The sequence below is a fragment of the Mus musculus genome, chromosome 12, assembly GCF_000001635.26.
Source record: "Mus musculus strain C57BL/6J chromosome 12, GRCm38.p6 C57BL/6J".
NCBI lineage: Eukaryota > Metazoa > Chordata > Mammalia > Rodentia > Muridae > Mus > Mus musculus.
Genome location: NC_000078.6, coordinates 52,693,584 through 52,720,566, shown reverse-complemented (window position 1 = coordinate 52,720,566; position 26,983 = coordinate 52,693,584). Strand labels below are relative to the sequence as shown.

Genomic DNA, 26,983 nt, shown 5'->3' with positions numbered 1-26,983 from the left:
GTACATTTATCCTAATTACTGCTTAAAATTATAGTAGTTATTAGGGTTATCCCTGAATCTTGTCATTCAGTGTAATTAATTTTAAAAAGGAAGAAAGAAAACAACAGGGCATGATGCTAACCCCTATAACCCAGGAGTTTGTGGGTAAAGAACATTCGAGGCCAGCTGGTTACATAGCAAAATTCCCGTCCCAAAACAAACAGCAGTAACAATATTAAAATCATCTAAACATATTTTAAACAGTCATCATGACTCAAGCCTGTAATCCTAGCTCTCAGGAGACTGAGGTAGAGACTGCCGTGAATTTGAGACTAGCCTGGGCTACACTGTGAGTCCCAAGCCATTCTGGACCAACACTGTGTAAAAAATAGAACGCAAAGTTAAAATAACAACAACAAAAGCATGCATTGGTGTATCACAATTTTCAGAAGTACTTTTACAGTTGCATCTCAGTATCGTTCTATGTTTTTGGTTCAATGCATTTAGAAACATTATCCAGAAAAGAAACCAGGAGGCTTCCCTCTCCTCCTAAAAGGACTGTGGTGCAATTAAAATTATATGTGTGAGAACAAACCCACTGGAAAACTTAGGACTGCAAGAAACCATATGAAGAAGTGAGAGAGCCAGGACAGTGTTGTTCGGATTTACAAGAACAGAGACTTGTGAAGACAGATCTGAGGTGTTAGAATGCATTACGTAAAGACTGAAATGTCTCTCTAACTTACCAGTTAAGACGCATAGCCTTATAACAGTATCTGTTCTCTAAGCAACAGAGCTAACAGGAGCAAAAACGTGGCTTGAGGGAACAGGGAGCAGCCCAGATTCCAGGAAAAGAATGGAAGCAATCCATAGAAAAGACAAGAAAAGACTATCGAGGGTGGGGTTGAACAGGTAGCAGGAAGGATCTGTCCGGCGGTGTCTCAGACTTTCCGGCTTGGCCTGACTTAGGACTTGTGTCATTTCTTGAACTGAAATGACAGTTGCACGAAGACCCACAAATGGGGAAGACAACTCCCTACGTTACAGAGGGCCACCAGGACGGCAAAGGATGCAAGGTAAGAAAGATCAAATGTCCACTGAGCAGTCTCCGCAGTGAGCGCACTGTGCGCAGTCTCCATGCATCCTGATCCAGATCTGTACTGTGTAGGAGCCAGCTTGGGGAAACAGCAGAGTGTCTTACTCCGCCAGAAAGCATGGCTCTTAGAAAAGAGAACCGGGAAGGCAAGAAGGGAGGCAGAATCAAGGGTCGGGCTTTGGTTGTTTCTAGAGAGAAGAAGGAATCAAAGCAAGAAGAAATGTGTAAGACATAGATGAGCCTGGGTGAAATGGGCTCAATCTGTTCGGAAATAAATTCCTATTCCCACTTACCACACCAGGAACTCACTGCATCGGACATCAGTCTAAACACCTGCACTGTCTTTTAATACTGGAGATTATTAAAATAACTAATTACCTCTAATCCACAGGCAAGGGAATTAAAAATAAGCAAGTTTTGGGGCCTGCACTGCCACACGAGCCCATAGTGATGCCCACGTCTACACTGCCTCTGAGGGTCATATCTGGGGAATGGGTCCTACTACAGCCGTTGTCTATGTTTATGGCCCGTATCACCACCGAAGACCGCTTGGATGTACATGGTCTATGTCCGTGGGCCGTGCTGTCACTGGGGGCCATACTGATCTGAGTGACCTGTGCTGCCACCTAAAGCCATGTTGATGTCCGTGGTCCAGGCTGCCTCTGAGGCCCTTATCTGCGTCTGAGGTCCTTCTGCGTCGGTGTACTATCTGAACTGTCACCAGAAATCTCGTGGAAGGAGCCCATGATCTGTGCTCTCACTAACTGTGAAGAGCAAAAAAGCTACTTCTGCAATGATACCGATGACTGTAGATGCACAGTTGAGAAAGAGGGACAGGGAAGGCTTCTGTGGTAACTGTACGTCCCCCCCGCCCCAAAAGAGAGTAACAACCTAAACAGGAAGCCACCAAAGAAAACTCTTAAACTGTGTGATAAGGGTGCAGCTCTCCACAGCTGAAGGCTTTTGGCAGGGCGCAGGAGGGGAAGGCTCAGATCTGTTAAGAGGCAAGACATTGAGAATTTGACGGTGCTCCAGTGAGCATATAGGCAATCAAATTGGGCTTGGGTTTTTTATTATTATTATTTTTAAATTTGGGGGGGGCGGGGGTCACAAGGGTTGGGGGGGGTGAACATGGAAAGTCTGGGAAGTGAGTGAGATCTGGGCACATGATGTGAAATTCCTGAAGAATCAATAAAAATATTATGTTGGAAAAAATCAGCAAATTGTAAGCAAATTGTTTAAGGACAGAAAGCAGCAGTGGATGAGCAGTGAGGATGCCCTGTCTTTCTGACTTCAAGGCGGTTTTGACAGCTTTTCACCTCTTTGTACAAGGCCCAGCACTACAGAGAAGTGTTCTAGCTTGTTGGTTTGTACAAGGGAGATGAGCTGTGGCCAAGATTTCTATCACTTAGCTTCATTTTATTTTTCCTGCAGAGAAAACCAGTCCTTGGTTGAGAATAGCAACTGAGAACGGCAGAGCCCAGCCTCAAAAGCCCTTCAAGGTTGTACATGTTGTACAGTATAAATGAGCCAAGTTTAGGTCCCAGACGTGGCTGTGCCTTGAAGACCAGTGGCAGTAAAGAAGGCCAGCCAATGTAGTACCTCATGCCTGTAGAGCCAGCTCTCAGGAGGATGAGACAAGAGGTTCATGAAGGCCAGCCTGTGCCACACAGTGAGTTTGAGGCCTAAGGTACAGAGTGAGACCCTGCCCCAAAACACCAGGGAAGAAAAAAAGTAAACAAAATCTGCAACTACTCTAATTTGTGATTTCTATGGTCCTAATCAGAGATAAGCAAAGGTTACAATTCTCATCATTAAGCTGGAAGTAATGTTATTAAATATTCAATTTCTACCAGCAACCGTTTAAGCTAGGTTCGATTTACAAAGTTAAATACAGACAGCTATTGATAATCTTTCTATTTCTGCTTTTCTAAATTATTAACACATTTCTTCTCTTTGCCTCTAAAAAGTATACTGTTACCAAAAACTATTTTTAGAGCACTAGAGATATAATAATTTTGTGTAAGGAGATAAAAATCTAGAAATTCTAAAAAATTATTTTAGGCTTCTAGTCGGGAAGAAGGAATAAAAATTATTTAATATCTATTAAAAAAATCATCTAAAGGACTTAAAATGTAGATGCAGACTTGACGGTTTAAGGCCTCTGTGAGGGCAATACTCTCGCAAACTTTTAAAAGTGATCTGAAAAATCATTTCTCTGTGTCCTGAAATTAACTCTCTGATATACTGCTTAGTAGGTCAGAAGTAAGTCACGGAACAGGACAAAAATCAAGGTTTATTTAATTGTGTGCTTTCCCACTACCAGTCTGCACATCACAGAAAATGTCTGGAAGAATGTATAGCAAACCATTAAGCCATCTGCTCATGAGATTGATAAGCAGTAGCCTAATTGTTCTTCTTGAAGAAGGGAATTGCTAGTTTAATTTTCTGTAATATTCTGTCGTTTTGATCTAAGCCTATATCACCTTTTATTGATCCATTCATTTAAGAAACTTTTCTTTTTAGGATAATTTTATATTTGCAGAAAAACTTTACCAAGTACAAATTTCCCCAAAACTCCTAGCTATATTTCTTCTGTTATTAACATAGCATGTTACGGACCTCCATGTGGTCATGCTATACGGCTGATCTCAGCATGGGTCTGTCAGTCAGCCATGTTTGCATCAGTGTCCTCTAGCCTAGGACACAGCTGAGTGTACCTCACTGCACTGACTGCCCTGTCTCCTTGGTCTCTTGCTATCAAGAACATTTAGTCTTTCCTTACTTCTTCATGACCTTGACAGACTTAAGGAATATAGGCCATTTTTCAAAGAGAATGTGCCGTCTTAATTTTTCTGATGCTTTCTTGAAATCTGAAAGGCATGGAGATAAGAGCAGGGAGGACCACAGGGTAATCCTAGCACTCAAAAGACAGAAGCAGGAGGATCAGTGGTTTAAGGTCACTCTCAGCTACATAGTAAGTTTGACGCCAACGTGGAGAACATGAAGACCTACCTCACAAATGTGGTTATAGGTTTAGAAGGAAGGCCATCACAAAGATGATCACCTCACACCATGGGTGCGGATAATCACGCATCCCTAACGACACCGACCTCTTTGTTCGGTTAAGACCAGGTTTGCACATTTCTCTGTTGTGAAGCGACTCCTCCCTCATTCCTTACCCTGTTCCTTGAAAACAAACCCTCTAAATCTAGCCCACCCCCACCCCAGGGTGGGTTAACCTCTTCCTTCTGAGGATGGGAACACTAACATATACAACCTGGAGTTATTCTGTATGAAGATTTCCTTTTCCTGCTCATCTATGTATTCACTTTCTCTAATATAGTGCACACTCATGGGTAATCCTTTTGTTCTTAAGCTATAACCAATACTATATGATTTATCAGATTTGGGCCGTAGACACCCTTTTAGTTGGGTTTCTGCTAGTTTGGACTCCCCTTTGAAATGCACATCCTTCTGAGTTTGTTTTTTAATGTTTTCTCTCTCAAATTATAAAATGGCTGTGTCCATCTTGAGTTTTTCTTTGTAGTAGCTCCATAATTTGCATTTCTCCAAAATGTCTTTAATCTCTTCATTGAAGAATTTTATAAGGACTCCACAATCTAGCTAGCATGTTTCTTCAACTAGCTTTTAACAAGTGTAGAGGGTTTGAGTGAGTGTGTACATAGCAGAGCTCACCAGGGAGCCTCACACATACAACCACTCAGCGAGAAGGCCTCATTGTTGGTATTGCTATTACTATACGCACTTATAATAAATTTGAATGTTTCTATTCCTAATCCAAAATGGCACCCCACTGGCATGGCATCAAGCCTTGCTATGGCTCCAGGTATTTCTTCATTTCTGAGGCTCCAGACCACATAAATTTAAGGAAGGGAAATCCCTCCATCCTTACCTCAGGAGCCTGCAGCCCCTGGCCATAACCTACAAAATCAAAGACTTCGGTGGGAAGGTTCTTCTCTGATTTTCAAATCTAAACGAAACATTTTGAAGAAACAAAACAAAATACAACAAAACAGAAACCAAGCATTCACACATACGAGTCAATTTCGCATAAGATCTAGACAGTGCACTCATGAATCTCTGCCCAAAGTAGTTGCATTGTTGCTGTAAAATGCTGCAATGTCATCTTTTGGGAAGTGGATACTGTCCCACAGAGATAGATAGATAGATAGATAGATAGATAGATAGATAGATAGATAGATAGACAGATAGATAGATACACACTTATCCACTTCAGTATCCACTTCCTAAAAGATTATACATATATATGTGTGTGTGTGTGTGTGTGTGTATACCTGTATATATATTCGAATGAGTCCTAGTTCCTTAAACACAATGTCACTGTTTTTACACATTAATAGGAAACAAATAGATAATCCTTCTCATGAGTTAAACTTGAAAGGAAGAGTTCTGAGAGAGTAACTCCAGGGGGCTCTCTACCTCTAACACTCTGGTCATGAGAGTAGCTGCCGGGAATCTTCTGGAACAAGATCAGAAGTGAATCCTGGAGGATCTGTGAGCAGGATGCTGGGACCCACGATCAAGCCTTAGGAATGAGAAGAGGGTTGAGTAAAGGACACAGGGCACTTACAGCTTTCAAACAATGATCTGGGCTCTGCTATGTTGCTGGGTGGAGACAGTGGAGACACTCACCACAGTCTAAGGTGGGAGTCTTAGGACCAGAGAACTTCACATGAATGTCTTACAGCTCCTGAAGAATGTAGCCCAAGGAAAGAATTACAAGCAAAGTCACCCTTGAGGAGTTTAAGAAAAGCCTCATCATTCTGGTAGGAATTATCCATTTTCTGGGGAGACATACTACAGAGACCAGGTCAACAGAAGGCACAGATTCAATACATTAAAATAAAATTACAGGTATTTATTTATTTGGAGGTGTGCTATGTGTGTGCTACAGCTTGCACGTGTGCAGGTTAGAGAGCAACTTGTGAGACTTGGTTCTCTCCTACCGTGTGGGTTCTGGGGATCAGACTAAGGTTGAGTTGCCAGCTTAGTAGCAAGTGCCTTTACCCATTGAACCAACTCACCAGCCCAGATTCCTTCATTATTAATGTTCAAATATTAATATTAGCTAAGCTTTGAAAATGACATCAGTGGGCAGTGTTTGGGTTCCAGGAGGTCTGTCCCAGAAGTGAGTGTAGGATCAAATGTTTCGGTATTGTAAAAACAACATGCAAATGAGAGTAGCCTAGGTTGAGTTATTAATCCACCTCTCATCAGATGAGAGATAGGAGAAAATAGAAAACTTTAATGTCTTTCATCCTGTAAGGGGTGGATAAGAAACTTAATCTAGTTTGACAAGATCTATCACTTACTTTAAAATAATTTGACATCATGTAATATGTATGCCAGTTAAATAGTTTCACCTCAAGGCAAATACTCTAACAGTTGGAAATCGTTTTTATTTGTTGAAATTACATATATCCAAGACATGCGGGTTAGTTGAAAAACACTTGCAAAAACAAAAAATAGCCGGGCAGTGGTGGCACACGCCTTTAATCCTAGCACTTGGGAGGCAGAGGCAGGCAAATTTCTGAGTTTGAGGCCAGCCTGGTCTATAGAGTGAGTTCCAGGACAGCCAGAGCTACACAGAGAAACCCTGTCTCAAAAAACCAAAACCAAAACCAAAAAAAAAAAAAAAAACAAAAAAACAAAAAACATAATTTAAGAGTTCTCTGAAGCCTTAACTGGCTTTTAGTGATGTCTCTTTTGTCTAGGAACACTGGGTTAGAAAGGTTTCTGATGGCAAGATGTATATTAAAGGATACAGACCCCTACCAGGAGTAACACTGTTAACATAGAGTTGAAACACCTAAAAGAAAATGGACAGTCATAGTAACTGACACCTCTAGTCACAGCACTTGGGAGGCTAAAGCAGCAGGACTGCTGAGTTTCTAATGCAGAGACCCTGAATTTAGAAAAAGGAAAGAAACTAGACATGGAAGTCCCTCAAGCCTGCCAAACAGGTGTATGGGCTATTTGATGCCTGCTTTGCTAATGAATGCTCGTCTTCTAAATATTGCTATAGATGGCAGGTAATCTGAAACTCTCACTCATTGAACTTCGTATAAAGCTACGAAAGAATTACTATTACCATCCTAAATTTGGGAATTGACCATTGTTTCCAAAAATAACTTGAAAACTGTGTGTGGTCAAATTGGCTTAAAGAAATTCTCAACTCCCATTCTTTATAGCCTACGAGTTCTCTTGAAGTTAAATGAAACACTTTCCAGGAAATTTTGTGCCCTGAATATATATATGTTACCTCTGTGTCTGTTTATATCCTCAATATCATGTTTAAAACTATAAGGCTAATTGTATTTAAGTATACTATATAGGCTTTGACCTGTGTTAGAAAATACATGCATATTTTTAATTATGTAATTTTCCTTGACAATATTTTGAGCTTTAACTTGGATTTTTATTATCCACTAGTCTCCAATTTTTTTTTGGGTATGGAAACATTTTCTAAAGCTAGAAACAAAATATAAGATATTTATAATAATATATAAATGATCTTTTAAAATAGCAATTGCATGGGAAGTCTTTCTATATCTTACCTAAGCCAAATCTCACTCTATTCACTCATTCTCCTCATATACTTGTATAATTGTTACATAACATAGGCAGCACCAGTGCTTAGTAATAGTCTACATCCAACCAAAAGGTGCTTAGGTCAGATTTACTACATGATTAAACCCCAAACCCCAATGAACGACACACTCATGTATTTCCCAATTACACTTTCTAGTTAATAGAATTACTTAGAAGGGTTTATAATTTTCCTGACTTTCCTATCATCGCTTTGCTGCATATTTTGTACACAATTGTAGTCACTAAGCAGATGTTAAAAATGATACATGCTGAAATTTGATTGCTGGTGGATCGTGGGACATTGCCTTGGGAAACAGGGGTGATGTGAATTATTAGAACAGCCTTCGGACTCTGTGAGCAGCAGAAAAGACCCAGAATATGGAGATATAATCAAATTGCACTTGTCCTGAGCTCCACCCAGGCCGCTTGGGAGTATCATAGCCAGATTCCTTGCAGAACACAGGAACAGGAAGAGTTGCTGTTGTTAACAGCACAGCCGACTGTTTGGAGAGTCAGCATACATGTGTTTGCAAGTTCAGTGTGAATAAGTAGCAACATAAGATAAAAGAATCATTGCTTTATAAATTCAGAAGTTATGAGGACAGAGTTAGAGGAAAGAGAAAAGGCTTTAAAAGGGGCCTGGGACTTGTGAGCTACAATGCAAGGCTGAATTGTAAGTAGAATTCCTATTTGTCTCCCCAGCTTTTTACTGTGTCAAGTTAGTTGTGTGATGCCGTTTCCTGCCTAGTTGGCACAGACAGAAGATGCTGGTACAGGAGTCTGACCACTGACAAGCCACAGGTCTGGAACTGAAACAGAAATTGTTATAAAATGAGGACAAGGCAGAGGCAAGCTATAAATAGTTCAGTCTCTACTGATCACTGCTGGGCATCCTCTGTACCCCCTCCCTTCCCACCCAAGCACCAAGCGAGGAGTTTGGTAAACATGGTTTCCAAGCTTGACAAAGCAGCTCCTACAAAGAAGAGCGGGACCCAGGAAGGCTGGGTAGGCAGCGAGCCAATGGCAAGACTAACCTCTAAACTCAGAACTCTGAGCTCACCAGTGTCCTGTCTGCTTTCTTCAAAGAAGCCAGTCTTCTGACTCCTCAAAGAGGAAGGGGTGCTGTTTCCCTCTATTTTAAACACAGCTGGAGGCAGAGGTATGTTCCCAACATTGAGTCAGGGTGTAGTAACCACACAGGAACTTTGGGGATACTTTGACCAGATAAACTTTTAGTTCAAATTTAAAACGTAACCCATCATCTAGGGCAACACCTGTTTCCTACACTCCCATCCAGCGCTCATACCCTGTAGTCTCCCTCCTTCAGCACCACCACGCAGAAGCTACACTTGGTCATGAATACACACTGTAGCCAAGCTGGAAAAGGCTCAGAAGTGTCTAGAAAAATCATGGAAACAAGAGAGAGTTCCAGGAGATACTACCTAATTGTATCCAGTCCATGGTTTTTACAAAGGGAGGCCAGGAGATTGGAGAACCCAACCTAACCTACTACCCTTTAAAAAAATATATACAGCTGGGCGTAGTGGCACATGCCTTTAATCCCAGCACTCGGGAGGCAGAGGCAGGCAGATTTCTGAGTTTGAGGCCAGCCTGGTCTACAAAGTGAGTTCTAGGACAGCCAGGGCTATACAGAGAAACCCTGTCTCAAAATACCAAAAAAATTTTTTAAAAAATATATATACATAATATTATATATATATACATACATACAAATATATACATGTACACATGTACATGTACACACATACACACACACATACATCAGCTCAAAGTCACCAAAGGTTTAGGCAGCACGGGGCAGGGGAGCGGGGAGGGAGATGCACAGAGTATCTGACACCACTCCTAATATCCCCCTGGGGAGAAGACTGGGGACAATGCTCTCTCGGGAGAGGAAATGCCAAATGAGTAGGTTTAGAATGGAAAGACGTTTGAAGTATTCAGAAGAGTTACGTTGAGAAAGTTTGGAAGACAAAAAAACAAAAACAAAACAAAACAAACAAACAAAAAAACACGGAAGAAGTATAAATCTGATCCCAAGAACAATTACCTGAGACTAGAAATCTGAATTCATAAACAGTCAGCTCTCTCCTCTATACTAGTCATCAACAAACATGGGTCACTCAGAGGAAAGGAAATGAATTAAAGGTGTGTGTTTCCCAAACACTTGTAAACATTTAGCCTCAGTAAGATATTTTTAGCGCAAACTTTTTTTTCTTTTTTTTTCTTTTTTTATCTTTTTGGTTTTTTTCAAGACACGGTTTTTCTACATAATAGCCCTGGCTGTCCTGGAACTTGTTCTGTAGACCAGGCTGGCCTCGAACTCGCAGAGATTCACCTGTTTCTGCCTCACAAGTACTGGCATTAAAGTCATGCAACACCATGCTGGGCTAGTGTAAACAATTTTTATAGAACAAAATTTGAAAATTATTTGTGATAAATGCACAAACTTTATAGTTTTAATGGAACTTTGTTATTTGAAAAAACTAAAAAAAAAAAAAAAATTAAAGGAAGAAGATTAAGCACATCGTTAAGATAAATAATGGAGTCTGCTCCCAATATAACCACCTGAGGATGACACAAACGACAACCTTCATATTCCTCTCAGAAATGTCTTTAGAAACCTGGTCCGAGGGAGTTTTGTAAGTGGATGTGGCATTACGCAATGCTAAGGGAGAGACTTCCCACGAACCTGCCCTTTCTTACAGCAACTTCTCTTCATATCAACAGACACCTGAGCATTTAGGTAGCATACAAGGTACTGTGGTAATTACTGCTAACAGTGTCATAACCACTTCTCAAGTGTCAACATCTGTCAGGTGCCATTCTGTGACCTGTGAGCATTACTACCAAGCTTGCGAGGCTGGCTTTATCATTTCCATTTTTTAAATGAGGATGCTGAAGCTTGGCGAAGTTAAGCAACTTAACAAGGTCCTGATGTTGGAAGCAGAAAGGGCCGAAATCCGCCCCAGAGCAGCCTTCACTGTTGCCTGGAATAGTGTACACTCGCTCAACTTGCTCACCGAGGACTGATTTTCATCACTGACATATAAAAACAGTAAAAAGTAATAGTTTATGATAACAAATGATTTTTATTAAACCATATAAAGTTGATAATTATTTGGCCATTTGACCACAAGAAAAATGGGAATCCCATACGATTCAAACTCATAAAATCAGTTGGTCACATTTCATAAAAATGTCCGAGGCAGGTATGAATTTCCAAAGAGATTCCATACTCAATGGGTAGGGCAGGAAGAACATAATTTTTTATCCTGAATGTATATGATGTGGCAGGGAGGGAGGGAGAGAGAGAGAGAGAGAGAGAGAGAGAGAGGGAGAGAGGGAGGGAGGGAGGGAGGGAGGGAGGGAGGGAGGGAGGGAGGGAGGGAGAGAGAGAGAGAGAGAGAGAGAGAGAGAGAGAGAGAGAGAGAGAATATGCACGAATCCACAAGATAGGGACGTTAGAGAGAATTACTATGAAAGAAAAGAACTGGTTAGTTTAAATGAAACCTTATGAAACACAGATGAAACTAGGGGCTGACAACCATGATGTGCTTGGAAATTCAAGCTAAAGACACACACAAATGTGAGAAAGATGACAGATAAACACTACTGTCTAAACGTTCGTTACAAAAACTTGTGTGTTGAAACCCCAACTCCAAAGGTAATGATATTAGCAAGTGGAGCCAATAGGAACTCTCCAGATTCCAGAAAAAAGAGGGTAGTGCCCACATAAGGGAGGCTCAAGACAAAACCAGAAAACTGTGGTTCCCTTCTGTGAATACTTACTGCACACCAAGTCTGCAGTAACCTTGGATCTCCAGACTCCATTCCTCCCTGTGACAAAAGAGGTTCTTTTCTTTTTAATTTTATTTAATTTAATCTTTTTTTTTTTTTTTACACTCCAGATTTTATCCATCTCCTGGTCCACTGACTGTTCCCCATCCCATACCTCCTCCCCATCCCCCTGTCCCCACCCTCCACCCAGACCTCTAAACTCCCTGGGGCCTCTAGTCTCTTGAGGGCTGGGTGCATCTTCTTTGACTGAACCCAAACCCTGCAGCCCTCTGCTGTATATGTGCTGGGGGCCTCATATCAGCTGGTGTATGCTGCCTGGTTGGTGGCTCAGTGTCTGAGAGATCTCGGGTATCCTGGTTAATTGAGACTGCTGGTCCTCCTACAGGGTCACCCTTCTCCTCAGCTTCTTCCAGCTTGAGGAGTGAGTTTCTGTTAGAAACTACCTACTTTAGAGTATAACAGCTTTACTGGATTAAGACAATACATTTAAATATTTCCATCTACATGAGGACAATAAACACACTTAAAATATTGGATCATGTTATTGAAAGTCAGAAAGATAAACAATTAAAAGATACAGAGAATCTTCAAGTGAGATTCAAAATATTTGAGGTAATAGAAAATTAAAAAATCATTCAAATCTAATCGGTTTGTTTTAGCCCTTGTTTTCCTGTGAAGGAAACCAAAGTTTTGGGAATTACCCTAAGATACCTACCAAAGCTCAGTGCCAGTGCTCCAGCCAGTGTCTCCCTGATGCTATTGCTATTTGAACACAAAAGTGCTATGTGAACACAGTAATATCCCTGGATACTGCAACCCCCTTGCCCCGTGCTTCAGGCATAAGGAATCCTCAGACATCATAATCATTTCTCTCGTAGCACAAGACTGATAAAAATAAATTTAAACAGGTCTTACCATCATAAAAGGAAAAAAAACCACTGAGTTTTCAATTTTCTTATTCCGGGTACTTTTCTAATTGCTGCTGGGCAGTCTGTCTTTTTAAAGAGGAAGTTACTCTAAAAACAGTTTGTTATTAAAATGGGTTCAATTTCAAGAAAAAAAAGAACACCTATTCTTAAAGAAATACATTAGAAGCATGAGATTTAAACCAAGTCTCTGGAACAGAAGTCAGCAGTAGATATATATCTAAGTAGATATTTATGACTAAGAGACAGTTTGCCTCTCGCTCCACGTGAGTTAGAGTGCGCTGCCCTCCTTCGTGGCTTCATGCGTAGGTTGCACGCTCCGGCAATAGCTCCCTTCGCTGCCACATTCCTGTGCGTTTCTGCCTTTCCTAATTATTTTCACCTGGGTATTTCTGACAGGGAAGGGCCTCCTCCATGGGTGCGTTTATCACGGTTCTCCCCAAGCTCACCAATCCATCAAGCATAGTCTTGGCTAAGAATTCAGGATAAAGAAGAATAAATGACTCTCTGATCCCAACAGAGCTTCAAACTCACCAAAGGAGACAACCACCCGAAGATGAACCAACGTGTCTGTCTGTCCTTCTGTGAGTATGTACAGCAACGTTCTGTCTTTATATCATGTGTATTTGTGTGTACTTGCATGAGTTTATATACACCACAAATATATAGGACCTCTCAGAGATGGAGAGAGCATTGGATCGCCTGGGACTGGAGTAACAGGTTGTTGTAAGCCACTGCCTGCTGAGGAATTTCTCCTCTCCCTCTACCACTGAGCTACAGAGCCCCAGCTCCCTCTCAGAACCCTGAGGAGATGATATTACTGCGGGGGACCCAGCACTCTTCACTGCTTCTTTGTAACAAATAAGCCAAATAATAGTAACCAAAACAAAGGGGCTAGGATGACCAAGCAGAAACCAACAGGGTGAAGCTTAGCTCTTCTTGAGATGGTTATATTATCATTTCCTTGGTTCTCAGTTTCTCAATCTATTCATTTTCAGTTTTATTTAAAACCCATATGTTTACATTTCTAATCACCAGGATTGAGGAGATAGCTACAAGGTGGAGCTCAAGGCCCAGAGGTTGATCCCCAGAATGAAACAAACAAACAACAACAAACATTATTTATTCTATGCTGAAGTAACTTCAGACTTTTTTTTAATCTGATATCAATTACTTTTATTTATTGCTAAATTTCTGTCTGAACCTTTACTAGTTCTCAGAGCAAACACCACTGTTTTATGAGTTTTTTTGGTTTGTTTGTTTGTTTGTTTGTTTGTTTAACCTTTATTTCCTAACTTATGACTCTGTTCTGGACCAGCTGCCCTTCTGAAGCAGGTGTTTACAGTATTTTATAGCTACCATTCCAAGCCAGTGCAGAAGAAATATGCATCTTCCTAGCTTGCTATTATGCCTACCGACTTCTCATTCTTACTTCCCTTATCTTTATCTTTAATTAATAATGGTAATAAAGAGCTTTTATTAGTCATACTTACCAGGCCTATTTTCATTTTTACATATAGTTTTCTACCACATATAATCCCCCTGTTTTAGCTATTATTAGTAGATAGGCTTCCTACAATAGTGATTAAAATTATTCTTAAGGAGACAGTCTAATTCACAGAAACACGAACACCAGATTGAACATAGGGCAGTACTTGAACTATTTTTTATTTTTATTTTATTTATTTATTTATTTATCTATCTATTTATTTTGGTTTTTTTGAGACAGGGTTTCTCTGTGTAGCCCTGGTTGTCCTGGAACTCACTCTGTAGACCAGGCTGGCCTCGACCTCAGAAATCCGCCTGCCTCTGCCTCCCAAGTGCTGGGATTAAAGGCTTGTGCCACCACCGCCTGGCTGAACTATTTTTTTAAAAGATTTGTTTATTATATGTAAGGACACTGTAGCTGTCTTCAGACACCCCAGAAGAGGGCATCAGATTTCATTACAGATGGTTATGAACCATCATGTGGTTGCTGGGATTTGAACTCAGGACTTACGGAAGAGCAGTCAATGCTCTTAACCACTGAGCCATCTCTCTAGCCCCTGAACTATTAAAGATGAAATGCAAGCAGGTTATTTCACAAGGGGCATAGGGGAGCCGCGCTGTTATGCTGATGTAAAGAGGGTAAGGGTGGTGTAGAGACAGGGCCCTGGCGGCTGCTGGCCAGACCTGACATGCCCAGCATAGAACTGTCTTAAGTAACTGTGCATGGGGTAGACACGCACAGGAGCAGGAAGGGGTGCTAGGAACGCTGATTTTTGAGTGAACCAGTGAGTGAACGTCGTGAGTTGTTTAAAAAGCATTTACGTTGAAAAGTCAACTAAGAGTAGATGAAAGGGGGACCAGTGTGCTGGCACCTCATCCCAAGTGTCCAGAGCAAGGGAACAAGTAAGCAGGACGTTTGCAAGTAGTAATCTAGCACTCAGACAATAATACAGTGTTGAATCTGTGACAAGCTCTTCAAGCTTTGTGTGTGTGTGTCCTTGTAGTTGTCCCTATTTTTTATGTTTTCTTCCTTTTAGCAGATGGTGGACAATTGATGCATTTGTTCCTTGCTGACTACTGATGAAATCATCTGAATTAAGCTGGTTATATGGTTTGTACAAAGCCATGGTAAGTTTCAACACTGTTATGGTGTGTGTAGTTCTTGGGGCTCAACCCTTGAAGAGAACTCCATCCTTAGGCTTCCAAGTGACAGCAAATCCCTTTATAGACTGCTCGGGGTTCCTATGTATTCATATAGTCAAAAAGAAAAAAATAAGTTATCATTTTTCCTCAAGGTAGCATCCTGCATGTTAATTCTCTGGCAACCATGCAAATCTGTAGATTAGCAAATGAACACGGCCCTCTCTGGTTGTCGTGATGAGTGGACTGCATCCCTATCTTGGGGCCCAGAGCAAATCACCAGAGCATCATTACCACAAGCAGTAACACTGGATCTAGACTGTGGGACATTAGCAAGACAGGGTCCATTATATTGACTGCAATTCCCTTTTTAATTAAATATATTATATATATAAACTCTTCCTGCAGTGATACAACCTCCAATCCTAGGCCTCTGGCCTCCTGGGGAGAGGGACTAAGATGATGAGTAAGGGGCGGAGAGGGAGTGGTAAGCTCAGAGCCAGCCAGCATAAATACGTTGTGTAATTAGGTAAATGGGAGTTAAACAAAGAAGCTGATAAAAGTAATCTGGTAGTAAACAAAGGGCAAGAGAATTGCTCTAAGCCCTGAACCAATAGGATGGTTAATTAGCTCGCTTTGCAAAGAAGACTTGATTTCTCCCCTGAAAGCAACAGTGATGACACATAAACCTGGCTTCCCAAACATCATCAGGTATAATGCAATATGTCCCTCACTGCCTATAAAAGCAATACCACTGAGTTACTGCGCACACTGCTGGTTTCGACAGGGTGGGGAAGCCTTTTGCTCTGAGTTGTTTTAATAACAGTGGTCCCTTAGCTTTCAAGTTCTAAACTATGTGTGAACTGTCTCAGGACTACCGTATAAGACAGCCTCAAACTCAGATGCCTGTAGAGCTCAGGCAGCACCAAAAGGGACCATAAAGAACTCACTGCATATTTTACAGAGTCCAGTATAAAATGAAGACCCAGATGCCCTTAGGCAGACATGATTAAGTTCCCGGATCACAGATAGCATCAGAGTATTAAGCCACTTGTGGACTTATCTAACTGCACAGGTTATGACATAAACTGCAAGCCAGGCTCAGTTCAGACACCCGTCAGTTTGAGAGGTTGTTCTGAAAGTTCCACATGCACCCCCCCCCCCTTGTTCTCCCTTGATTCAAGCATATGGTTGCAAGATGGCTGAGAGAATTTGGAGCATGCGTTATGGCTGGGGAGCCAAGAAAAGTATAGCTGGTGGATTATAAGGGAAACAGTCCCTCTTACATCACCAAGTCTTAACACCAAATCAAGGATTTAGATTCTAACAGATAAATGTTCCTAGGGAGGAAGCCTTATGCCTTTTTAATCCAGAGTGCCTAACAGTCGGATACTGTTGCACAAAGTCCTGTAAAAAGTGATACCCCCACAGGAAATCTTCTCACTGCTGACAGAAGGGTCCGTTTCCAGGTACCAGCAAAGATGAGGGAGTGTTCAATCCAAGTGTTTGCTTTGCTTTGCTCCCTTGGCAAGCCAAGGTGGGCACATAAATGTCACTATAGTTGTGGTCTGGAATATTCCCAGAGGTTCTCGTTGTAAGTACTTGGTGCCCAGCTGGGGTCACAGTATGGGGAGGTGAGACATGGAGAAGTCTTCGATAACCATTCTTGCCTCTGGTTCCAGTCCAGTTCTCTACTTTCTGATTCACCAAGATATGGGGAGCTGCCCCTCAATCTCATGCCACAACTTTCCGGTCAAGAGAGAGTACTAACGCAAGCAAGAACTAGAAATGCCCCTGTAAACACATAACTTTAAATAACTTAGTTAAGAGGCTTATTTTGAAGACTTCTCACTTGAATTGATATTTCACAGCACGCTAGTGAACATGTTTAAGGTTGGAGCCTTGTGCGCATGCCCCTCCACCAGCCGACTAACTTCCCAGAATGCTCTCTACCTAGAGGGCGCTCCAGGAAGGGAGTTTATCAAGGTGAGAAATATGACAGTAATTTTTTTTATATCTCTCCTTAGTTGTCTTATACATTTTTTTATTTTTACAAGCCAGTTTTTTTTCAAATGAGACAGAAATATACTTTCTGAATTATTGCAATTATATTTCTCAGAATAGCTTATACCAATAAGACATTAAGGGCAATATTGACCTTTTTAACACCTGGCAAGATTCTCATCCATTCCAAGGAGAAAAAAAAATGGCTCTTATTCAATGTAGTGTGTTCAACCCCATATATAAACTGTGCATAGACAGCTATATGGGTATAGTGCTTTCTATATTATCACATGGAATTCAAATAAACAGAAGCAGTTTTTTAGTATTCAGGTGAAAAGAATCACCCTACCAATTGTACCAGTTTATTTTCATCTTCCCTCTACAATTCACTGTGTGCGTGGATGCTCCACTGTTTTCTTAGCAAACTCTCAATCCTGTACCTCACGCAGAAACAAACTTAGGCCTTCTTGGAGCAGTCTACGTCAATGACTAACTTCTTCTCAGAACCTAGAAAAGGCTAATGCACCCAGTGGAGTAATATTTCTAAGTATTCGCCACACCAGAATCAATATCAGTGTGCTGTCAGTGTGTGCATTAGCCTATATTAAACAAAGAAGAGCCCCTAGAGCCCTGTAATGACACTGGGAGTGGATAGCTGGGGATGGACGAGACGAAGCAGAGATGACTGTATTGGCTCTCCACAGGCACAAGGCTTCCGGGATGTTGCACAAGGTTGTGATTCTTATATTAGATCACACAGCACTCGGTTTCAGGCACTGATATATCCAGTCAAATAAACCCTCTTTTGATTTTTTTGACTCGAGAGATGGATTCATATTAGACCCTCTAGCCTGTGAGGGAGATTTCCGCTTTTATATGACGGGTGTTGCCACCAAACGCAAACATATTAAGGTTAGCAGAACACTACAGATATCGCTGATAAGACAGGAACAACAGACTTGAGTCACTAGTGACTCAGATAAGACTCACTGTAGGAGACCTGTCACGGCCATGCTCACTCTTGAAGTAGTTCAAATGTTCAGCTAAACAGGGGTCCCCGCAAAGGGCTGAGCCTCAACTCTGCATTACTTCAACAGCTGTGGTCAGAGTAACTATTCACGTCTGGCCAGGAGTCGTGTTCATCTTTACAGTAAAAAATGATCAGACTACAGTTGAGAGTGCATTCTACCTGTGAAATCTGACTTTCGGATTAGAATCAGGAAGGGTGGGGTCCTGCAATTGAGTGGGGATGAGTAAAAGAAGGCATCATAACACTGGGGTAGCTGTGGAAAGCTCGCAGGCTTCACAGCCAGGCTGCACTGGTTTGGAATCAGCCCAGTAACGTATAAAACATGTGACTTTAACCAGGTGACTAAACTAGGAATTGGTTCTGTAAAATATGAGTACCAGTGCCCAATCTCCTGAAGTGAGATTGGTACTTTCTATCTCCTGACTCCTCTTGAGAGCTAAACAAGCTGACGCACAAAGCCTGGCTCAGTAAAACTGATAAATAATGAACTGAATAAATAGTAGCTATTAGTTGTTATTGTAATTATCTGTATTAGTCCCACTATAGCCTAGCTATCTAGAAAGATTTAAATCATTATACCTTTGTAAGTCAGTAACAAAACCATAACCAAAAGTATAGGTTAACAGTTTGTGAGACTTACACAGTCTAAACTTGGCCACATGGGCAACACAGTTTTGATAATATTCCAGTCATTATGTACAGCAAAATACTTGAAATTCTAGAAAATTTTCACTGAGGCACCAATAAATCCAGCCACAGAACAAACTCTCTCCCTCCCCCATACACACACACACACACACACACACACACACACACACACACACCACACACCCTTGGGGATATATTAAAACTACCGCAACTGAAATAGCCTTAGCTAGTAATTAAGGCACAGCTAATCAGAGTGCAGAGTGCAGCACAGGCTGTGGTCCTCCAAGAAACAGAACCCTGGGTGACAGCTCTTGCTATCAGGGCTTTGTTCTCCTGGAGCAAAAAAAGCACAAAAGCATAAAGTTGAGGAACTGTGGCTGCATGTTGTGGGGGTTGGGAGGATGACAGGTTTGCCTGCGCTGGGCGGATGTTCCGCTAGCGTGGCAGTCCACACCCGCCAGTGCCCTTCTCCACCCTCAAAGCATGACTTCACTTTTCTAACACTGCCCTTAAGGAATCTGGCCTCCGTGACTTCCAGTAACCATACGTTTCACCCAGGAGGAAGCAGCGGAGAGCACTGTTAGACAAAAGGGGGGAGAATTAAACCAGGAGAAAACCCACTAAACCGCTGCCTTCTGTTTCACTCCTAGCAATTTGTGTCACTGAACAAGTCTTTTCATGTCGCTTCTCGGGAGCAGTACTTCAAGGGGTTCTAACTACTTTCCCTTCCCCCATTAAGGCCTTTCTCCTCCCTTTTACCTGAGAGCTTCTGACTTGGCTGCGTTCACACCCAACGGTCCCAGCAGAGCTCTCTGTTCATACTATGCGTCACACACACAAAAAGCAGGCAGTGAGCATCCATACTACTAATTGCTCGTGGGAAGGCCAGGCCGAATTGACCTCTTCCATCCCATATAGCTGCACGCGAGCAATATAAGCTTAAAAGACTGGGAGTAGCATGTGTGTGGTGTGGGGTAAACAAACTAATTAAACCCCGAGCTGTACCACTCCGCCTAGTGCCTGTGCCTAATGGGACCGCTGTGCCCAACTCCATAGGAGAGAAAAATCAACGCAAGCTGGCTGGAGATGTTGCTTTTCCGGCTTCCTCTGAAATATCTGTTTTAGGCTCCATCTAAACTGTTTAGGCTCCAGCAATCTTAACTAATTACAAGCAACTCAGGGGGTGCTATTCTTTCCAGTAAGACTGTATAAATAAAAACTATCAGCTCGACTGCACTGAAACACAGGACCACTCCCTGACTGTAAGCCGGCAGATTGAACAACTGAACGGGCATGTGCTTTCTCTCCCCCAGTAGCAATCAGTTGCACCAAGGAAATTCATTTCATTTCCCAAAACAAAAGGCAATGATACCCTGTTCCATACTGACCTGTTAGACTGGTTTTTAGCAAATAAAATAGTAACGATTCTTAAAAGCAAGCCCTGGATTAAACGTAAACATCGTATGTTTATCTGGAGCTTTGGAATTGAGTTGAGGTTCCGGGTCCAGAGATTTGCATTCCTAACAAGCATCAAGGCCCCTGACATTTATCCATCACACTGGGTTGGGGCTAGAGTTAAGCATGAGCCCGCGGGCGGGCGGGCGGCAGCGCCACTGGCCTTTCCAGAGTCTCTCTCCCGGGTTATCCTTGACTGTAACTGCCGCAGAGGGGAGACTTGCTCCTCTCTCAGTTACAAACCAGCCTGGAAGCAACTCCAGCTTCAGCCTCTTAACTATGGAGGACATGAATTGAAGAGATTCCACACAAATCAAAAGGCATAGATAATTTCATCTGGTTTCAGTCTTAATGTTTTTAACAAATTATTTCTTGAACATGCAAGAGAATCCCCTTTCACATACACATAAGGTTATGTCAAATGCTTATTCAGCACTCATTCCTTGCCATGAAGAATCTGAAACCCAATGGAGGTAAATACTGAATTCCGTTCTGCAAGTCACTAAATATTTCATAAATCACAGAAGCAAATGGGACCAATTAGCCCTGCCTCATAAAAAAAGAAACATATCTTTACAATGTTAAAATACAATGAACTACACATTTCAGAGCTTATTTAGGCTTTTGCAATAGAAAATTTTCTGTGCTTTTTTTTTTTAATTCATGAGAATACTAAAAATAACAGGCGGAGACGGAGCAAGAAATCTTTGCATTTTGATTTTTATGCGACTCTCACAGGCCTTTGTCTTAACACAGCAGCCTGAAAACAGAATTAGGCAAAACAACCCTTCTTTCTCCAGTCCATTTTAAGCAGACAACATCCCCCCATCCCTGCCTTAGTAGACGCCACAGACTAACCAACAAAACAGCGTCGCAATTAAGGCCCAAACGTTTAACACTCACCATCTCCTGCTCCCAACGTCGCCTTTTGATGTTTACAGCACATCTGTAGGATGCAATACTAGGAGATGCCTTGTTTGACCTGCTGCATGATGCTGTGACATCAGTTCAGATGATGCAGCTCATTATGGGAAAGGCTGCTGTTGCTATGGCAACTGGGATGTGCTAGGAATCCTTGCTGCATTTCCAGTGGAGCCTGAGACAATACAAAAGCCCTGTAAGAAGCAGACAATATGCAAAATGCAGTCCAAAGAAACAGGGCTCCTCATTGGACTAAAATCTGTAAGTTTAAAAGGGGATTTCTTAGAATAATTTTAGAAAACAAAATAAAAATTACCTCTTCGTTTGCTGCTCTACATTGAGAGAATAAAGGTGCAAGTGGAATGTCGATTCAGTACTCAGAAAATACAAACTCGTATTCATGGTTCCCTATCAGGCAATTTGATCGCTCTTCTCCCTGGCTAGTAACGATACCTCTTTAAAAGTTATTAAAAAGAGGTTTAGTTCATCTGACAAAGAGAAAAAGAACAAAGCATGGATTTTGAAACAATTTAAAATGTAATAAACAGCTGACCAAGTGAGTCTAATTCTAAAGTGCACAGACTAATAATCGTCAGAACATGGGCAAAGCCTCCGCCAGCTAGGTCTGCCCTGAGGGTGTTCTCGGGTAGACACCACCCCACAGAGCCTGCTGCTGGAGAACTCGCTACCACTTAACCTTCAGGAGCAGTGAAAAGAGGTTGGATCCTAGAGACCCTTCCCCTATCTGACAGAGAACTCTTCCTACACATGGCCAAAAGGCAAGTATCTTCTGGGGTTAAAATCTGGAACAAGTGGAAGACCTGTAGAAGTTTCTTGTGACTGCCACTCACAACCCTTGGGGTTTGTTTTGTTCTTTTTGAGGCTGTAAGACTGCCTACCAAGGAGGCTATTACTCTCTCCCCTCCCCCACTGGACCTCTGACAGGCACATTAAAACAAGACTCCAGGAGGATTTCTCCAGTTAGTGAAAGGAAAGGAAATCCAAAGAAATCAGTCCTTTCTTTCCAGTGTGAAGCATAAACAAGCATCATGTTGTGACCCTGAGGAGAGCTAACCGTGGACCAGCTACCCATCTCACTCATCTAAGGCTTGCAGGCCACTGACAGAGAAAGGCACAGCCAAGCTGACCTACATCCATTCTGTCTCTACAGCTCTGAGAAAGCACAAAATTCCGAAACCTAATACAGAATGAGACAATTATATTGTCCAATCATCTCTTAATTGTCCCATACTTCTCTTAATCAGCAGCACAGGGGGTGGTGGGGTTGGAGGGGAGGCTCTGAAGGAACTCAGGCAGCCTCCTGTAAAGAAAAACTGATAAAATCAGAAGAGGTGCCACTATCCAGCCTTCCACAGAGCAGCCCTGCCTTGGATGTGAAGTCATGATTGCTCTTGCTTTTCCTAATAAGGAACAAGGAAGGGAAGAACAAGAGTAAAACCTGTGTATACACTCAGCAGCACAACAGAGCTTGACTCCCTTATCTTAGACCACATGGTACTCACACATTGAGAGGTCAGCATGGAACCACTGCAAAGCCCAGAGCACCGACCTGGGGCTCAGGAAATCTACCAGTGATGGTATTTCCTCCGAGAGCTCCTTCTGTGTATTCAGGGTTAGTAGCCTCTCTGGGGCTCAGGGGTTTCGTCTGAGGGAGGATAGACTTAGATAATAATCATGGTTTGCTAATAATATTTAAATTTTTTTTTCCTTTATGTTACAGAGCAAAGCTGGGCTTCCTTCACTGGGGCAGGGGTGAAGAGGCCCAGAGTCAAGACTGTTGGACCCTTCTTGGCATAATTATTAACCCTGCCTGCTATAGAGTACTGCTGGCCTCCCTGAAAAACTCTTAGGCCTCCAGAAATAAATAGGGTGAAAGCCATAGAGCTAGAACAAGATTAGCCTTTGCAGAGAAGGTTCCATAAAGAGAAGAGGGCAGGCCAACAGGACAGACAGATAAAAGAGAATGTCATTTTACCCAGTCATAAGGAGAATGAAATTATGTCATTTGCAGGGAAAGTGGGAAGAACTTACAGATCATGACATTTAGCAAAATAAGTCAGCCTAAGACAGACAAATCCACATTTTCTCTCAATCACACCTGAACACAGTTTCTCAGAATGAGAAAATGTCCATAGTTTCCCTTTCCAGATTCTAGGCATGGTGAGAAAGATCAGACATCTCAGGAAATCTGACATCAAGTCAGATTTTTGACATTCTAGGCTAGCTAAACTACATCTGGATCCATAGGCAGCAGGAAGAGACAGACACTGGGACTGGCTTGGGCTTTTGAAACCTCAAAGCCCACCCTCAGTGACACACTTCCTCCCAAAAGGCCACATCTCCTAATCCTTGTCAAGCAGTGCCACTCCCTGATGACCAGGCATTCAAACATAGGAGCCTATGGGGGCCACTCTTATCAGACCACCACAAATGGCCTGTTGGAAAACAGAAGTGCCAGCATTTAGGAATGTCACTGTTAACACACTTGTGCCATTAGCACTCAATTCTAAGCTCTAGGATCAAATGTTTGGGAAACAGCCAAGGTCACCCAGTGACTGAAGAAGGCCAAGCAGACAACACCCACTGCAGAGGAGATCAAGGAAGGCTAAAGGGCAGGGGATCGTTTCAGAGGCCACACTACAGCTTTGGGCAACAAGGTACAGATACGTCACTTCTTGAGAACAGAACTATGGTCAGAGGAGGGAAGTGAAGCAAGACCCTCACACTGAAAAATTAGAGAGAAGGAAGGCCTGAAAAATAACTTGTGAGAAATCACTTTTTTCAGCGTATTGATGACTTTATTTCTTTTTCATGTGCATAGGTGCTTTGCCTACATGTATATGTGTGCACCATGTGTCTGGTGCCCACAGATACCAGAAGAGGGCATTAGATCCCCTGAAACTGTAATAACAGACAGTGGTGAGCTGGGTGCTAAGAATGGAACCTGTGTCCTCTGGAAGAGCAGTCCATGCTTTTAACTGCTGAGACAGCTCTCCAGCACACGATATCATTTTAAGTGGAATTAAAACAGCTGGATAAGTGTCTCTAACTCTGAAATGTATTGAAAAAAAAAAAGAAAAAACAAGTGGAGACCACATGACACAGCAGGTATTGTCTTTCTGCTCCTTTCAGAGATGACTTTTCACTCTCAAGAAATGAGAGTGACTATGGGTAAAACCATTTGTGAACAGACAGGACGACATGATTTTGGATTCCCTGGCATTCACCTAAAAGCCTGTACCTGTCTCCCAAGAGCTGGGATAGGGAAGAAAAAGGGATCCCAAAGTCTTCCTATCTAAAAAATGTAGCCTAATGGTGAGTGCCAGGGCCAGAGAGAAGCTCTGTCTCAGACAAATAAAGCAGAGTATATAAAGATACTTGACACTGGCCTCTGGCCTCCACATGCACTCATATGGGCAACCACGCACATGTATGTGTGCACACACATCCACATACATGCACACACACCCACATACATGTGCATACATGCATACACTCATGAATTTCTAGGCTTTTGTGTAAATACAGAGTACAGGGCATATTAGGTAGATCACCTGGGATACATGTTCTTTGTGGGAGACAACAAAGGTATTTTCTTCAGAGAAGACGGGAGAAAAGAAAAGTCAGCAGGACAGACTGTGGTGGGTCACTCACTAATACCAAAAGTCACTTTTGTAGGTACCTCCTAGTGCCACTTAGGTTGGCTGGAGACTGGTTCTAACCAGTGAATGGGAGCTAAGAGGAAGTAGTACCTTGGAAAGTGATTAAAAGTGGGTCTGCCCAGCTGAGCTGCCTTCCCAGTGCACACTCTAAGTGTTTTCTGTGTCTGTGTAATTCTATTAGATCAGTCAATTTGGTCTTCTTAAAAATAAAAGGAGAATCATTCTATTAAAAAAAAAAAAGTAAGTCTGCCTTCTCATTTCCTTCCCTTGTTGCTGGATACACAGAACCCAGTGAATCTCGAAGTCTCTAAGGGGTAGAAGAACCACACTGTGAGTATCCCTGGGTCCTGGAAGAAATGCATGGGAACAAAATACCTTCTGCTAACTATTAAATAAGCCATGGTCGTATTTAATTTTGACTATCAACTTGACTCAATTGAGAGGTGTCTAGGAGATTAATAAAGCCCACATCTGAGTATGTCTGAAGATATTACCAGAAAGAATTATTGTAACTTTAACTTTTTCAAATCTGATTTTCAATGATGGATCTTAAATGTTTTAACCTTCCTTATAACCAACCACCCACCAGAGATAGTGGAAAAGAAAGGATATGGAGGAGTGGAGGAGGCAGTGGACCTGTTTAGAAAGGTTCTTTGGAGCAACTCCTGTCTGTGTTGTCTGGAAATCAGCAGTTTAGTTCACAGGTTGGCAGGCAGCGGCAGGTCAATCCACTTGCAAATACCTCATGAATACACCAGCATTCCAGTTCAGTACAGTCCGGTTAGCAACAGAGGTGGCATGACCTAGCATAGACAGACAGCCAGGCCTCAGCCTCAGCTCTAGTCAGCAGAAGGGACCAACAGGAACACCAGAAGTTCTCAGCTGTGCCTCCCTCAGGGAAGAAAGATCAGAGAAGACTCGAGACCCACTAGCATTGTACAGCCAGCTGTACCAGCGAACCAAGCTCTGTCTTTGTCCCTCTGTGGAATCCTATTTATAATCTCTAAACATCATGTGTCCTCCACGTGCCTTGCCTCAGCACATGTCTAGCCTCAGCATGTGCATCCAATCAGTCCAACTCCTTGGAAGCTGCAACAAACCGTAACACACCACCAGAAGGTTTTTGGTGTGTTTCTCTCTATGTCGTCCCGACAAATACAGCTCAACTACACAACGTAAGGCGGACCAATACATGCATGTTAACAAAGAATCTTCATCTCGTGTCCTGTCATGTGCTTGCTTTAGCAGAACATCCTCTCTCCTATGTCTGCTTCAGCAAAATGTTCCTTCACAAGTCTGCCTTAGCCTTTCACCTGTGTCCACTTTTTAAAAAACGTTCTTTCATGTGTTTGCCCCAGCAAAACACCATCTGACCGACTTTCCAAAGAACCCATAAGTTTCCACTTCAAACTATCCATGAGTGGTTTGACTTAGGGAACGAACTGATCCAATGATTGCTTTAAAACTCAAATGAAGGAGCCATAAAGATGGCTCAGTATATATAGATCTTGGTGCACAAGCATAAAGGCCTGAGTTCAGATCTCAGCACACACATAAAAACTAGGTGTGACAGCACATAGCTGTAACCCTTTGTGCTGCCCTTGGGAAGTTAGCGGGTGGGAGCAGCAAAACCTGGGAGCTTGCTGGCCAGACCATTTAGCCAACATGGAAAGTCCAGTTTTGATGAGAAACCTTGCTCAAAATAAGACAAAGAAGCTATTGAACAAGTCAACTGACATCCAAAGTTCTGGCCTCCATAAACACCCCCCATATGCAACCACGAGCACCCACATACATACGTGCACACATATATAGGCAAGAAAAAGTATGAGTAGACTCTTGAGGGCGGGAGAAGTGGGAAAGGAAAGTGGGGCTTAGATGGAGGAGGCAGGTCATGGTGGCATGCCTTAGAAGCCTGTATCTTGGTTTGGCCCTTTCCTGCTTCATGACTGCCATGAGGTAGATTACCTGCCCTCACTGTTATGGCTTTTCCACCTGCGTGAAAACCACACATCCAACCGACCATGGAGTTAAGGAGCCAAAGCAATGCTCCCTCCTGTAAGTTGTTTGCTCGGAAATTTTGCCACAGTAACAAAATAAATGTTTGTATTTTTGGATTTAAATATCTATGCTGGACTAGAGAGGTGGTGCAGTGATT

General features: G+C 42.3%; 1 protein-coding gene across 5 annotated transcripts in view; it reads right to left on the bottom strand.

Annotated features, from left to right (window-relative positions):
• The window catches only part of Akap6 (A kinase (PRKA) anchor protein 6), a 456,981-nt gene extending 435,002 nt beyond the window's left edge, over positions 1–21,979 (bottom strand). For 2 of the 5 annotated variants that reach the window (XM_006515821.4, XM_006515828.4), the window contains exons 1-2: positions 21,459–21,979; positions 21,125–21,317 (exon numbers count right to left, since the gene is read on the bottom strand). The gene's annotated coding sequence lies outside the window, so the exon portion shown is untranslated. Of the gene's footprint in view, positions 1–21,124; positions 21,376–21,458 lie in introns of those variants that run through there. The other 3 variants (XM_006515822.4, XM_017315055.2, NM_198111.2) reach the window with 3 other exon arrangements.
• Positions 21,980–26,983: the final 5,004 nt, after the last annotated feature.